At 43.7% G+C, this 14,007-nt stretch overlaps 1 long non-coding RNA gene across 1 annotated transcript in view; it reads left to right on the forward strand.

The window, feature by feature from the left end:
• LOC108585573 overlaps positions 1 to 13,360 on the forward strand; it is a 48,351-nt gene extending 34,991 nt beyond the window's left edge. Inside the window, exon 2 of the long non-coding RNA XR_001902112.3 lies at positions 12,638 to 13,360. This is a non-coding gene — a long non-coding RNA (uncharacterized LOC108585573). The remainder of the gene's footprint in view (positions 1 to 12,637) is intronic.
• Positions 13,361 to 14,007: the final 647 nt, after the last annotated feature.

Genomic DNA, 14,007 nt, shown 5'->3' on the forward strand with positions numbered 1-14,007 from the left:
AAAAATAAAAAAAAGTATGACTCCATATTTTTTTTTCCCAGGAGGCTAAACCCCAAGTCACAGGTGAGTGCTCCAGCGTCAACAAGCTTTTCACTTTTTTTTTGAGATGGAGTCTCACTCTGTCACTCAGGCTGGAGTGCAGTAGCACAATCTCAGCTCACTACAACCTCTGCCTCCCAGGTTCAAGTGATTCTCATGCCTTAGCGTCCTGAGGAGCTGACATTGCAGGTGCCCACCACCACACCCAGCTCATTTATTTTTATTTTCAGTAGAGACGGAATTTCACCATTGTTGTCCAGGCAAGTCTCAAACTCCTCACCACGAGTGATCCCCCTGCCTCAGCCTCCGAAAGTGCTGGGATTACAGGTGTGAGCCACCACACCTGGCCACTACACAGATTTATATTTTATCCCCTCATCACTCTCCTGGTTCAATACCCTTGAGATTCACTCTCACACATGTTCATCCATTCTTGCTAGTACTTCTTATTTTGACCCTGTAATTGTTTTGATTGTGTAAGCACTTTCCTTCTAGAGTAGGAAATGCATTTTCCCTGTAGACCCTTACTATTCCTAAGGCAATGAAGGATGTGGTGGCAGGTCTTGGACAGAAAAAAAGCATTGTCTTCCAAGATACCTGACTCAGGTGAGGTTTCTGCAAAGCTTCCAGGGATTGTGGAATTTTCCTCTCTAGCAAGAAGGAGAGGACGGCTTCTTCTGGCAGAAGATTCGGGGGGAATTTGTGGGTTCCAGATACTGAGGTTTATCTACCCAAATGTCACTATACCAGCAAATCACTTTTCCTGTCAAGTCCTCAGCTTTGGCATAGAATTTTCTTTCTTTCTTTTTTTTTTTTTTTAGACGGAGTCTCGCTCTTTCACCCAGGCTAGAGTGCAGTGGCATGATCTTGGCTCACTGGAACCTCTGCCTCCCGAGTTCAAGCGATTCTCCTGCCTCAGCCTCCTGGGTAGCTGGGGCTACAGGTATGTGCCACCGCACTTGGCTAAATTTTTTTATTTTTAAATTTTGTATTTTTACTAGACACAGGGTTTCACCACGTTAGCCAGGATGGTCTTGATTTCCTGACTTCATGATCCGCCTGCCTCGGCCTCCCAAAGTACTGGGATTACAGGCATGAGCCACTGTGCCCAGCCCGGCATAGATTTTTTGAGGCTATACATTCAGTCTCCTTTGCAGTTTTGCTGCTCTTACTGTTGGATCCTGGGCCTGATTTTTCAGCATATATTTCCCTACAGCTACAGGAAATGAGGATCATTTTTTCATTTCCCTCCCTTTTTTTGTTTAGTTTTTCCCCCAAAGTATAACTCACATGCAGCAAAGTACACACATCTAAATGTAGTTGCTTGATATATGTATTTATGACATACTTATACACCCTTATAACTACTGCTCAATCAAGATGTAGACCATTTCCAGCATTTCAGAAGGCTTCTTCATGCCTTCCCACAATCATCATTTCCCCCACAACGGTATCACTATTTTACTTCTTTCACCAGAAATTCATTTTCCCTATTCTTTAACCTTACCTAAATGGAGTCATGGCTTGTGATCTCTGGTTCTTCATTATGTCTGGGAGATATGTGCAAGTTGTGCAAAGCAGTAGTTCCTTTTTTTTTTTTTTTTCTGAGGCAGTCTCACTTTGTCACTCAGGCTGGAGCGTAGTGGTGCGATCTCAGCCCACTGCAACCTTCGCCTCCTGGATTCAAATGATTCCTCTGCATCAGCCTCCTGAGTAGCTAGAATGACAGGCACGTGCCACCATACCCAGCTAATTTTTGTATTTTTAGTAGAGACGGTTTCGCCATGTTGACCAGGCTAGTCTCTAACTCCTGATCTCAAGTGATCCACTCGCCTCAGCCTCCCAAAGAGCTGGGATTACAGGCATGAGCCACTATGCCTGGCCCAAAGCAGCAGTACTTGTTAATTGCTGTTTAGCATTAACAGCATATTACAATTTATTTATTTATTCTCCCATTGATGGGCATTTGGGTTATTTTCAGTTTGTGCTATTATGATAAAACAACTATGAAAATTCTTCTTTTTTTTTTGAGACAGGGTCTCACTCTGTCGACCAGGCTAGAGTGTAAGTGGCATGATCTCAACTCATTGCAACCTCTGCCTCCCACGTTCAAGCAATTCTGTCACTTCAGCCTCCTGAGTAGCCTGGACTACAGGTGCTCACCACCACTCTCGGCTACTTTCTGTACTTTTTAGTAGAGACAGGGTTTCACCATGTTGCCCAGGTTGATGCAAATTCTTATATACCACTTCTAGTGTATGTAAACACTCATTTGTTTTGGGAGTAGAATTTTTCAAGAGTAGAATTTGCTGAGTCATGTGCATATAATTTTAGATAAAAACTGCCAGTTTTCCAAAGTGGTTGTACTGACTTAAACTCCCCCACCACAACATAAAATGTTCCAGGTGCTCCACATCATCGAGTACTTACTTCATGTTGACAGTCCTTTTAAGTCATTCTCATGAGAGTGTAATAGCATCAAATTATTGTTTGTGCACTTCCTTGATGAATAATGACTTCATTGCGTTTTCTTTTTTTTTTTTTTTTTTTTCAGACGGAGTCTCGCTCTGTCGCCCAGGCTGGAGTGCAGTGGCCGGATCTCAGCTCACTGCAAGCTCCGCCTCCCGGGTTCACGCCATTCTCCTGCCTCAGCCTCCCGAGTAGCTGGGACTACAGGCGCCCGCCACCTCGCCCGGCTAGTTTTTTGTATTTTTTTTTTAGTAGAGACGGGGTTTCACCGTGTCAGCCAGGATGGTCTCGATCTCCTGACCTCGTGATCCACCCGTCTCGGCCTCCCAAAGTGCTGGGATTACAGGCTTGAGCCACCGCGCCCGGCCATTGCGTTTTCATATGCATTTTGCCCTTCGTTTATCCTCCTTGTGAAAAGAGTTTTGGGTACAGTTTTTAAAAATTGGGCTATATCCCAAAGGATTATAAATCATGCTGCTATAAAGACACATGCACACGTATGTTTATTGCGGCACTATTCACAATAGCAAAGACTTGGAATCAACCCAAATGTCCATCAGTGACAGACTGGATTAAGAAAATGTGGCACATATACACCATGGAATACTATGCAGCCATAAAAAAGGATGAGTTTGTGTCCTTTGTAGGGACATGGATGCAGCTGGAAACCATCATTCTTAGCAAACTATCGCAAGAACAGAAAACCAAACACTGCATGTTCTCACTCATAGATGGGAACTGAACAATGAGATCACTTGGACTTGGGAAGGGGAACATCACACACCAGGGCCTATCATGGGGAGTGGGGAGTGGGGAGTGGGGAGGGATTGCATTGGGAGTTATACCTGATGTATATGACGAGTTAATGGGTGCAGCACACCAACATGGCACAAGTATACATATGTAACAAACCTGCACGTTGTGCACATGTACCCTAGAACTTAAAGTATAATAAAAAAAAAATTGGGCTATATGGGTTTTTTTCTTAGTGATTTGTAAGAATTTTTTTATACTCTAGATCTAAGTATTGTGTTGAACTATGTTCCAAGTTTTTGTCTTGCCTTTTAACTCTCCCAATTGTGTCTTTTGATGAACAGAAGTTCTTAATTTTAATGAAGTTCAATTTATCAACCTTCTCTTATAGCTAGTGCCCTTTGTTCCATTTAATCCCAAGGTTATAAATAGGTTCTGTGTTTTCTCCTAGAAGCTTAATTGTTTTACCATCCTCATTTATGTCTGTGATCCACCTAGAATTAATTTGGGGGTGTAGTGTGAAGTAGAGGTCAAAGTTTGTTTTTTTCACATGGCTATCCAGCACGAATTATCAAAAAGACTATCTTTTATTTGGGAGTGTCTTTTATTATTGTTGTTGTTATTATTATTATTTGAGACAGAGTCTCACTCTGTCACCCAGACTGGAGTACAGTGGCATGATCTTGGCTCACTGCAATCTCTGCCTCCCAGGTTCAAGTGATTCTCCTGCCTCAACCTCCTGAGTAGCTGTGATTACAGTCAAGCGTCACCGTGCTCAGCTAATTTTTGTATTTTCAGTAGAGATAGGGTTTTGCCATGTTGGCCAGGATGGTCTCAAACTCCTTATCTCAGGTGACCTGTCTGCCTTGGCCTCCCAAAGTGCTGTGTGAACCACTGCAACAGGCCTGGGAGTATTGACTGCCGTGGAGGACTCTATTTTATAGTGGGCATTGAGTTGGTAGCTACATGACATGAGTATGTTGGAATTTTTGAGACAGAGTCTCGCCTCTGTCCCCAGGCTGGAGTGGAGAAGAAGCACCATCTCCGCTTACTGTAACCTCTGCCTCCTGGGTTCAAGCAATTCTCCTGCCTCAGCCTCCCAAGTAGTTGGGACTACAGGTGTTCACCAGCTAACTTTTGTTTTTTTTTGTTTTTTTTGGTTTTTTTTTTGAGACGGAGTCTCGCTCTGTCACTCCAGGCTGGAGTGTGCAGCGGCTGATCTCAGCTCACTGCAAGCTCCGCCTCCCACGTTCACGCTATTCTCCTGCCTCAGCCTCCCGAGTAGCTGGGACTACAGGCGCCTGCCACCTCGCCCGGCTAGTTTTTTGTATTTTTTAGTAGAGACGGGGTTTCACCCTATTAGCCAGGATGGTCTCGATCTCCTGACCTCATGATCCGCCCGTCTCAGCCTCCCAAAGTGCTGGGATTACAGGCTTGAGCCACCGCGCCCGGCCAATTTTTGTATTTTTAATAGAGATGGGGTTTCACCATGTTGACCAGGATGGTCTCAATCTCCTGACCTCATGATCCACCTGCCTTGGCCTCTCAAAGTGCTGGAATTACAGGCGTGAGCCACCGCGCCTGGCTGAGTATGTTGATTTCTTTTATCAAGAGTTTAAAAGCAGCTAACCAAAGCCAAGCCGTTCTATAATTCCTTTTAAAAATGATTTTTATGGTGACTATTGCTACCTCTTCCAGTGCTAGAATACCACATATTCTTTGCCTTCTGCCTCCACCACATTCCAATCAAATGTAGACAGAGGCAATCAGGGAAGCCATTTTGTGAAGCTACCAGAGAGTATAGGCCTCTCACGTGCTACTAGTGACGGGGTTCTTTTTGCTGCCTGGCTGGTGGGTAATCCCGGTTTAGAATCCTGTCTCGAGGGCATTCTTTCTATGGCCACTTCTGTAGCCGCACTTGCTTCTTCTGGGTTTCCCCCAAAGCAGAGCCTGGGCCTAGAGTTGCATGCAGATGCTTGATTTGGTATGCGATTCCAGGGAGCAGGAGTGAAGGGCCAAGGAAAGTGAAGTAGAGAAGGAGAAAAAGGCAATGCTAGACTGCATTATTGGGTTGGCCCTGTTGCAGGAGATTGGTGTTTGTTTCTGCTGACACCTGCCGACCTCTATCTGAGGGACAAAAGAGGAAGCATTCTCCCCACTGGTGACGAACACTTCTGGGTGCCTCAGTCAGTCCCAGTGGGCTCCTGCGTTGTCCTACACCAAGACACCACTGAAGACCATGGGCAGGAAGCAAGAGAGTGTGACCCATTCTCTCTCTCTCTCTTTTTTTTTTTTTTTTTTTTGAGATTCAGTTGTGCTCTGTCACAATCTGGAGTACAATGGCACAATCTCGGTTCACTGCAATCTTTGCCTCCTGGGTTCAGGTGATTCTCGTGCCTAGGCCTCCTGAGTAACTGAGACTACAGGCACCCATCAATAAGCCTGGCTAATTTTTGTATTTTTAGTAGAGACAAGGTTTTGCCATGTTGACCAGGCTGGTCTCGAACTCCTGACCTCAAGTGATCCACCCGCCTCAGCCTCCCACAGTGCTGGGATTACAGGCGTGAGCTACCACACCCGTCCTGCCCACTCTTGAGGTGAGATAACGAGAGAGAAAAAGAGTAAAAGCCTATGTGGAGTACTTGCATCACAACCAGACGTGAGAAAGGAGAGGCACGCAAAAGCTTTCCAATGCGTGTATTGATACATGCAGCTCCTTGCACCCAAGGACAACAATGCAGCCAGGTACCAAAAAGTATCTGAAGTCAAGTACCTGAAATGCCATAAGGTGCTTTCTCCATATCTGCATTTCTCTGTGCATCTGCTTCATTTTCATCCCTCGACAATACAGCTTTCTTTGCTTCAAAAGTACAAGATGGGTGGAAAACGACCATTTCATCTCTTTTGTGTTTACCTGTTTCCTGCTGAATAGAGCGGCCGGACTGAACCAGAGCTCTTTGTTCCAAGTCCAAATATCCTGTAAAGGAAATCTGATTGCTTCAGGTTGGGTCTGGTATCAAGGGCTAGTGGAGTAGAATCATGTTGTTCTAACACAGTTGCTAAGAATACAGTTCTATGGATTGGGTATAGGGCAGGGTTTTTGTCTCCTGAGCTAACTCCCTTTTGGAGGGGATCACCTTTTAAGGTATCCACTACATTAATCAAGCTCATCAAAACCTTGTTATTTCTATCTTTGGTGTAATGCTGAGAAAGTCTTACTCTACCTCATGATTGTATAAACATTCATTTTACATTGTCTTCATATATATGTTTATTTTATTTATTTATTTATTTATTTTTTGAGACAGCATCTTGCTCTGTCACCCAGGCTGGAGTGCAGTGGGATGATCATGGCTCACTGCAGCCTCAAACTCCTAGGCTCAAGCGATCCTCCTGCTTCAGCCTCCTGAGTGGGTAGGATTTCAGGCGCCCACCACCACACCAGGCTATTTTTTAAAATTGTTTTTTGTACAGACAGGGTCTTGCTATGTTGCCCAGGCTGGTCTCAAGTCATCCTCCTGCATCAGCCTCCCAAAGTGTTGGGATTACAGGCATGAGCCACTGTGCTCAGCCTTCTAATACTTTTATGATTTTAAAAATTTAAATATTTAATCCACCTGGAATCTATTTAGGTACAAATTATGCAATAAGGACCCAACTTTTGAAAATATGATTAGTTACCTCACCACCAATTATTTAATAATTCATTCTCTTCCCACTGATTTAAAATCCCAAGTATTTCATATACCAAATTCATATATATACACTCTCTCTCACACACACACACACACACACACACACACACACACATATGCATGCACATGGCAGTGTGTGTGTAGTACTGCTTCTGATCTTTTCCATTGCTTGGTTCATTACTATTTTAAATATATATGTAATATTTCATAAATAGTTTGGAAACAAGTACTCCCACTGATTTTAAATTTCTTTAGAGGGCCAGACACTGAGGCTCACACCTGTAATCCCAGAACTTTGGGAAATTGAGGCAGGAGGATCCCTTGAGCTCAGGAGTTCAAGACCAGCCTGGGCAATATGGCAAAACCTTGTCTCTACAAAAGATACAAAACTTAGTTAGGCGTGGTGGCACGCCTGTAGTCCTAGCTACTTGCTTGAGCCTGGGAAGTCAAGGCTGCAGTGAGCCATGATCATGCCACTGTACTCCAGCCTGGGTGACAGAGCAAGACCCTGTCTCAAAAAAATAAAAAAAATTCCTTTAGAGGAACAACTGATTACACACACACACACACACACACACACACATAACTAGCAGTTTCTTATGCATACTAGATAATGATAACAATTACAGTTTAAGAATATATATGCATGATTAAATATAAGATATATATATTACTTTATAGCATTCATAAATTACATATCATCAGGAAAAGATTATATCAGTATATTGATACATGTTTCTATGTGATAGTTTCCATGGTAACCAGTTATCTTTTATTATTGTTTTAAGTAATTCCCTTCCTGAGAGAGGATTACACATATCTCTGCCCATAATAACTCACAATGCCTTTGATATGGTCTGGTTGTGTCCCCACCCAAATCTCATCTTGAATTATACTCTCATAATTCCCATGTGTTGTGGGAGGGACCCAGTGGGAGATAATTTAAATCATGGGGGCAGTTTCCCCCATACTGTTCTCGTGGTAGTGAATAAGTCTCATGAGATCTAATGGTTTTATCAGGGGTTTCTGCTTTTGCATCTTCCTCATTTTCTCTGAGGCCTCCCCGCCATGACTCTGAGGCCTCCCCAGCCGTGTATAAGTCCAATTAAACCTCTTTTTCTTCCCAGTCTCAGGCATGTCTTTATCAGCAGCAGGAAAAAGGACTAATACAGTAAATTGGTACCAGTAGAGTGGGGCGTTGCTGAAAAGATACCTGAAAATGTGGAAACAACTTTGGAACTGGGTAACAGTCAGAGGTTGAAACAGTTTGGAGGCTCAGAAGAAGACAGAAAAATGTGGGAAAGTTTGGAACTTCCTAGAGACTTGTTGAATGGCTTTGACCAAAAACCTGAAGCAATATGGACAATAAGGTCCAGGCTGAGGTGGTCTCAGATGGAGATGAGGAATTTGTTGGGAACTGGAGTAAAGGTGACTCTTGTTATGTTTTAGCAAAGAGACTGGTGGCATTTTGCCCCTGCCCTAGAGATTTGAGGAACTTTGAACTTGAGAGAGATGATTTAGGGTATCTGGAGGAAGAAATTTCTTTTTTTTTTTTTTTTCTGAAATGGAGTCTTGCTCTGTCACCCAGGCTGGAGTGCAGTGGGTTGATCTTGGCTCACTGCAACTTCCGCCTCCTGGGTTTAAGCAATTCTCCTACCTCAGCCTCCAGAGTAGCTGGAGGCGTGCACCACCGCACCCAGCTAATTTTTGTACTTTTAGTAGAGATGGGGTTTCACCATGTTGGCCAGGCTGGTCTCAAGCTCCTGACATCAGGTGATCCTCCTGCCTCGGCCTCCCAAAGTGCTGGGATTACAGGCATGAGCCACCGCACTGGTGGAGGAAGAAATCTCTAAGCAGCAAAGCATTCAAGAGGTGACTTGAGTGCTGTTAAAGGCATTCAATTTTATAAGGGAAGCAGAGCATAAACATTTGGAAAATTTGCAGCCTGACAATGTGATAGAAAAGAAAAACCCATTTTCTGAGGAGAAATTCAAGCTGGCTGCTGAAATTTGCACAAGTAAGGAGGAGCTGAATGTTAAACCCCAAGACAATGGAGAAAATGTCTCCGGGGCACGTTGGAGGTCTTCACAGCACCCCTTCCCATCACAGGCCTAGAGGCCTAGGAGAAAATGGTTTCGTTGGCCAGGCCCAGGGTCCCTGTGCTGTGTGCAGCCTAGGGACTTGGTGCCCTGTGTCCCAGCTGCTCCAGCCGTGGCTGAAAGGGGCACACCTAGAGCTCGGGCCGTGGCTTCAGCGGGTGCAAGCCCCAAGCCTTGGCAGCTTCCACGTGGTGTTGAGCCTGTGAGTCAAGAATTAGGGTTTGGGAGCCTCCACGTAGATTTCAGAAAATGTATGGAAACGCCTGGATGCCCAGGCAGAAGTTTGCTGCAGGGGTGATGCCCTCATGGAGAACCTCCGCTAGGGCAGTGCAGAAGGGAAATGTGGGGTCAGAGTCCCTACTGGGGCACCAACTAGTGGAGCCTTGAGAAGAGGGCCACCGTCCTCCAGACCCCAGAATAGTAGATCAACCAACAGCTTGCACTGTGCACCTGGAAAAGCCACAGACACTCAACACCAGCCTGTGAAAGCAGCTGGAGGGAGGGAGGCTGTACCCTGCAAAGTCACAGGGGTGTAGCTGCCCAAGACCATGGGAACCCACCTCTTGCATCACCATGACTTGGATGTGAGACCTGGAGTCAAAGGATATCATTCTGGAACTTTAAAATTTGACTGCCCTGCTAGATTTTGGACTTGCAAGGGCCCTGTAACCCCTTTGTTTTGGCCAATTTCTCCCATTTGGAATGGCTGTATTTACCCAGTACCTGTACACCCATTGTATCTAGAAAGTAAGAGCTTGCTTTTGATTTTACAGGCTCATAGGTGAAAGGGACTTGCCTTGTCTCAGATAAGACTTTGGACTGTGGACTTTTAAGTTAATGCTGAAATGAGTTAAGACTTTGAGGGACTGTTGGGGAGGTATGATTGGCTTTGAAATGTGTGAACATGAGATTTGGAGGGGCCAAGGGTGGAATGATATGGTTTGGCTGTGTCCCCACCCAAATCTCATCTTGGATTGTACTCCCATGATTCCTACGTGTTGTGGGAGGGACCCACTGGGAGATAATTTGAATCATGGGTGTGGGGGGTCTTTATCAGCAGCATGAAAATGGACTAATATAGCCTTCTGTGGAAAAAGCACACATTCCTGCTCCATTGATGTTGGTCTTAGACATGTGGCTTGTTTTGGCCAATGGCAGGTGAGCGGATGTGACTTACATTATGTTGAAATAAAAGTGTTGATCATTCTTGTGTGTTTTTGCTAACTCTCTCCTCTTTTTCCTGTGCCCTGAGAATGGCACATCTCGGCTATTGAAAAAGACACATGGAGCGGGAGAAGAACTACCATCAACCCATGGCTAATGAGCAACATGAATGAGATATAATCCTTCATTGTTTTAAACCATGGTGATTTGGGGGTTGTTACTGCAGCCTTCCTAGTAAATGCTGACGAGGACACCTGGCATGCTCACTGTTGACAGTCAAATTTTGACTGCAGTTATCATTTGGGTCAATCTGACTGACCTAGCTATCTTTTATAATGATCCAACGCAATTCTTTAACTCAATACTTTTTATAAATATGGCAAAAAAAGATTAATTAGAATAACTGAGACCTCAATGGGCATACGGCACATAAATGTTACTCAACAGTTATCTTAAATATAGTGAAGCTGGCTGGGCGCGGTGGCTCACACCTGTAATCCCAGCACTTTGGGAGGCCAAGGTGGGCGGATCACCTGAGGTCTGGAGTTCGAGATCAGCCTGACCAACATGGAGAAACCGCATTTCTACTAAAAATACAAAATTAGCCAGGCATGGTGTTGCATCCCAGCTACTCAGGAGGCTGAGGCAGGAGAATTGTTTGAACCCAGGAGATGGAGGTTGCGATGATCTGAGATCATGCTATTGCACTCTAGCCTGGGCAACAAGAGCAAAACTCCATCTGAAACACACACACACACACACACACACACACAGAGTCAAGTGTTAAGCTTTCTGTAAGTAAAGGAGACATCCTTCAGCAAGATCTAGCAACGGTGACTATTATAAATATATAGTTGGCAAAAAGAGACGTAGAATCTCAAAGAAACTGAAGACCAACAGATATCTTCAGAATCTGGATTGATTCCATGGCAGTTAAGGGACAGTGCATTATCCTTGTCATTTGAGTGCTGTGGTATTATTAACATGGCTCTGATACTCTTGATCTCTGCTCCTCTTAGTGTCCTTTTGCTTCTCTTTCTGCTACCAGCTGACTTCCTTATGGTTTATTCCATACCATTTCCCTTCCTCAAAGCTTCTGCTATAACTACCATTTATGATTTTTCATACCTTTATCTTGCTCATAAGTTTGGTTTGCTCCAGGCTACTCCTGCCCCTTCCCTTCTTCTAGGTTATCTTTTAAACTTCAACTCCCACTATTAGTTGCCCCATTTCAAATTCCTGAGAGTATGATTTTGTTGAACCCGGCTCTAGTGGGTTAAATAATCTCTACCTCCAATATTCATGTTCACTTGGAACCTCAGAATGTGACCTTATTTGAAATAATGTGGGGATTTTTTGTTTTGTTTGTTTGTTTTGAGTCAGTCTCACTCTGTCACCTAGGCTGGAATGCAGTGGCATGATCATGGCTCACTGCAGCCTCGACCTCCTGAGCTCAGGCAATCCTCCCACCTCAGCCTCCCGAGTAGCTGGGACTATAGGTACATACCATGACACCTGGCTTATTTTTGTATTTTTTTATAGAGATGGAATCTCACTATGTTGCCCAGGCTGGTCTTGAACTCCTGGGCTCAAGCAATCCTCCTGCTTCGGCCTCCCAGTGTGCTAGGATTATAGGTGTGAGCCACTGCACCCAGCCTAAAACCCAATCTTTATTGCATCTCTTTCTGCTAACCAACTGGCTTCCTTACAATAAATAATTTAATTTATTAAAATAAATATTTATTGATTGACATACATTATTTTCTTCTTTAGTAATGATTATTACTGATTAGCAGATAGTAATTTGAGCCTGAAAATTAGTGGGTTGTATCAGAACAGGCAGTAGGATAAGTTTGGCCCATAGGCTATAGTTTGCCAACTCCTGCTATAGAAGAAAGTTGCTGTTGCTTGTTCACTAAAAATCAATCTTATTTCCCTAATAGGACCCTAATTTCCTTCTGGGAACCTTTCCCCTAGCCCTACCTGTCATTGAAAATGATCAGTGTGCACACTTCTAGTAATGCCACAGAAGCATGAGGCCCTGGCTACGGTGACCGGTTCCATCTGAGTGAATATTACAGTTGCGTGGGATCTACTTTTTCTTTTTTCTGTTTTGAGACAGGGTCTTTCTGTGTCGTCCAGGCTGGAGTGCAGTGATGAGATCATGGCTCATGTAGTCTCGACCTCCAAGCCTCAAGCAATCTTCCCACCTCAGCCTCCTGAGTAGCTGGGACCACAGACACATGCCACCATACCTGGCTAATTTTTAAAATTTTGGGTAGAGACAAGGTCTCTCTAGGTTGCCCAGGCTGGTCTCAAATTCCTGGGCTCAAGTGATCCAACTGCCTCGCCCTCGCAAAGTGCTGAGATGACAGGCTGAGCCACCACACACTCTGCCTTGTTTTTCTTTTTCCACAGGAACCTGTGGTGATAAGGAAGATGTGAGCCTGGAGATACAGAAGCTACCACATGAATGTTAAAAACTGAAGCTGACACAGCAAAAGGCAGTGCCAAGGAACTAAAAGAAAACAAATTTTGATTACATTTTTGGAGTTCATGGGTCAAGCAGTTCATGACACTGAAGCTTTTCCGCTACATGAATAAATAACTTTTTCTTTGCTGTTAAAGTGGGTTTGTGCTGGCTTCTCTATCACTCACAACAACTGGATACTAACTGAGGCAATACTTCCTACCTCTTACACACATTATACCCATAAAACAGAAACAACATCTAAAATTAGATTTCAACACAACTATCAAAGCAGAAAAGTTCAAACCAACAAGTTATGGATAATGTGTTACTGAAACTACATTTCTCCTTCCAGTGTGAGTATGGTGTTGGCGAACATGTTGCGTGTTGATTCTGCTTGCCTTTGTGTCCTGCACATAGGGTGTGGACTGTGTAATGAATCGTTTCTTCATTATTTTTCTCAGCTTGCATGGTTGCATCACCTCCATTCACAGAGCTCACTGTGACAGCATTTAACCTTGTCTTGGTACAAGTGTGTAATTTACATAATAGTCACCTCTGTACTTTCCTCAGTAACTTAAACAAAGGAGACCATCACTCACCGTGCTTGCCTTTCAAATTAGATTTGATATCAAATTAAAGTCTCATTTTATTAAATTTCTGAAGCCAAAGTCTTTGACCTAGGAAAGTATGTTTCAATTATGAATGGAAAAGAGAAGCTTTGTGTTATCAACAGGAAAAGAATTCAAGTGTGACGGTTGTGTCAATGCCATTGGGACATGCCAGTGCTCAGTAACTCAACAGACAAGCCTACTAGACCTGCTTTACTCATTCGTGGCCCTGTTTCTTCACTTTCTACTGACTCCCACCTGTGTTTCAAAATTCTCTACATTGATGTGGTTTATTACTTCTAATCGAGACCTTAAACTAATTGTGAAACTTGTTAGAGTCTCTTGGTGTAAAATGCATAGTCTTCATACAATTAGAATGTTATAATCTGGACCTACCAATGTGAACAAGTGAACAAATGTGCTGTTTATTTTAACCAGCAGTGCTGTTTTAGTTAGCTATTTATCTCCCAAATCTCAAAAACACTCAGTAGCTTACAACATGAAGCTGTTTTTTTTTTTTTTTTTTTTTTTTTTTTTTTTTTGCTTATAGGTCTGTGGGTCAGCTGGTGTAGCTCTGCTTCAGGTTGTAGATCATCTCGGCTTGGCAGACTTTAGGTTAAACATAAGACTGTGTGTCTCATTTTGGGGCCCACACTGAAGGGAGAGCAGCTAGCTGGTGCATGCTGTCTTCATGGCAATCACAGGGG

Source organism: Papio anubis, chromosome 6, assembly GCF_008728515.1.
Source record: "Papio anubis isolate 15944 chromosome 6, Panubis1.0, whole genome shotgun sequence".
In the NCBI taxonomy this organism is placed as follows: domain Eukaryota; kingdom Metazoa; phylum Chordata; class Mammalia; order Primates; family Cercopithecidae; genus Papio; species Papio anubis.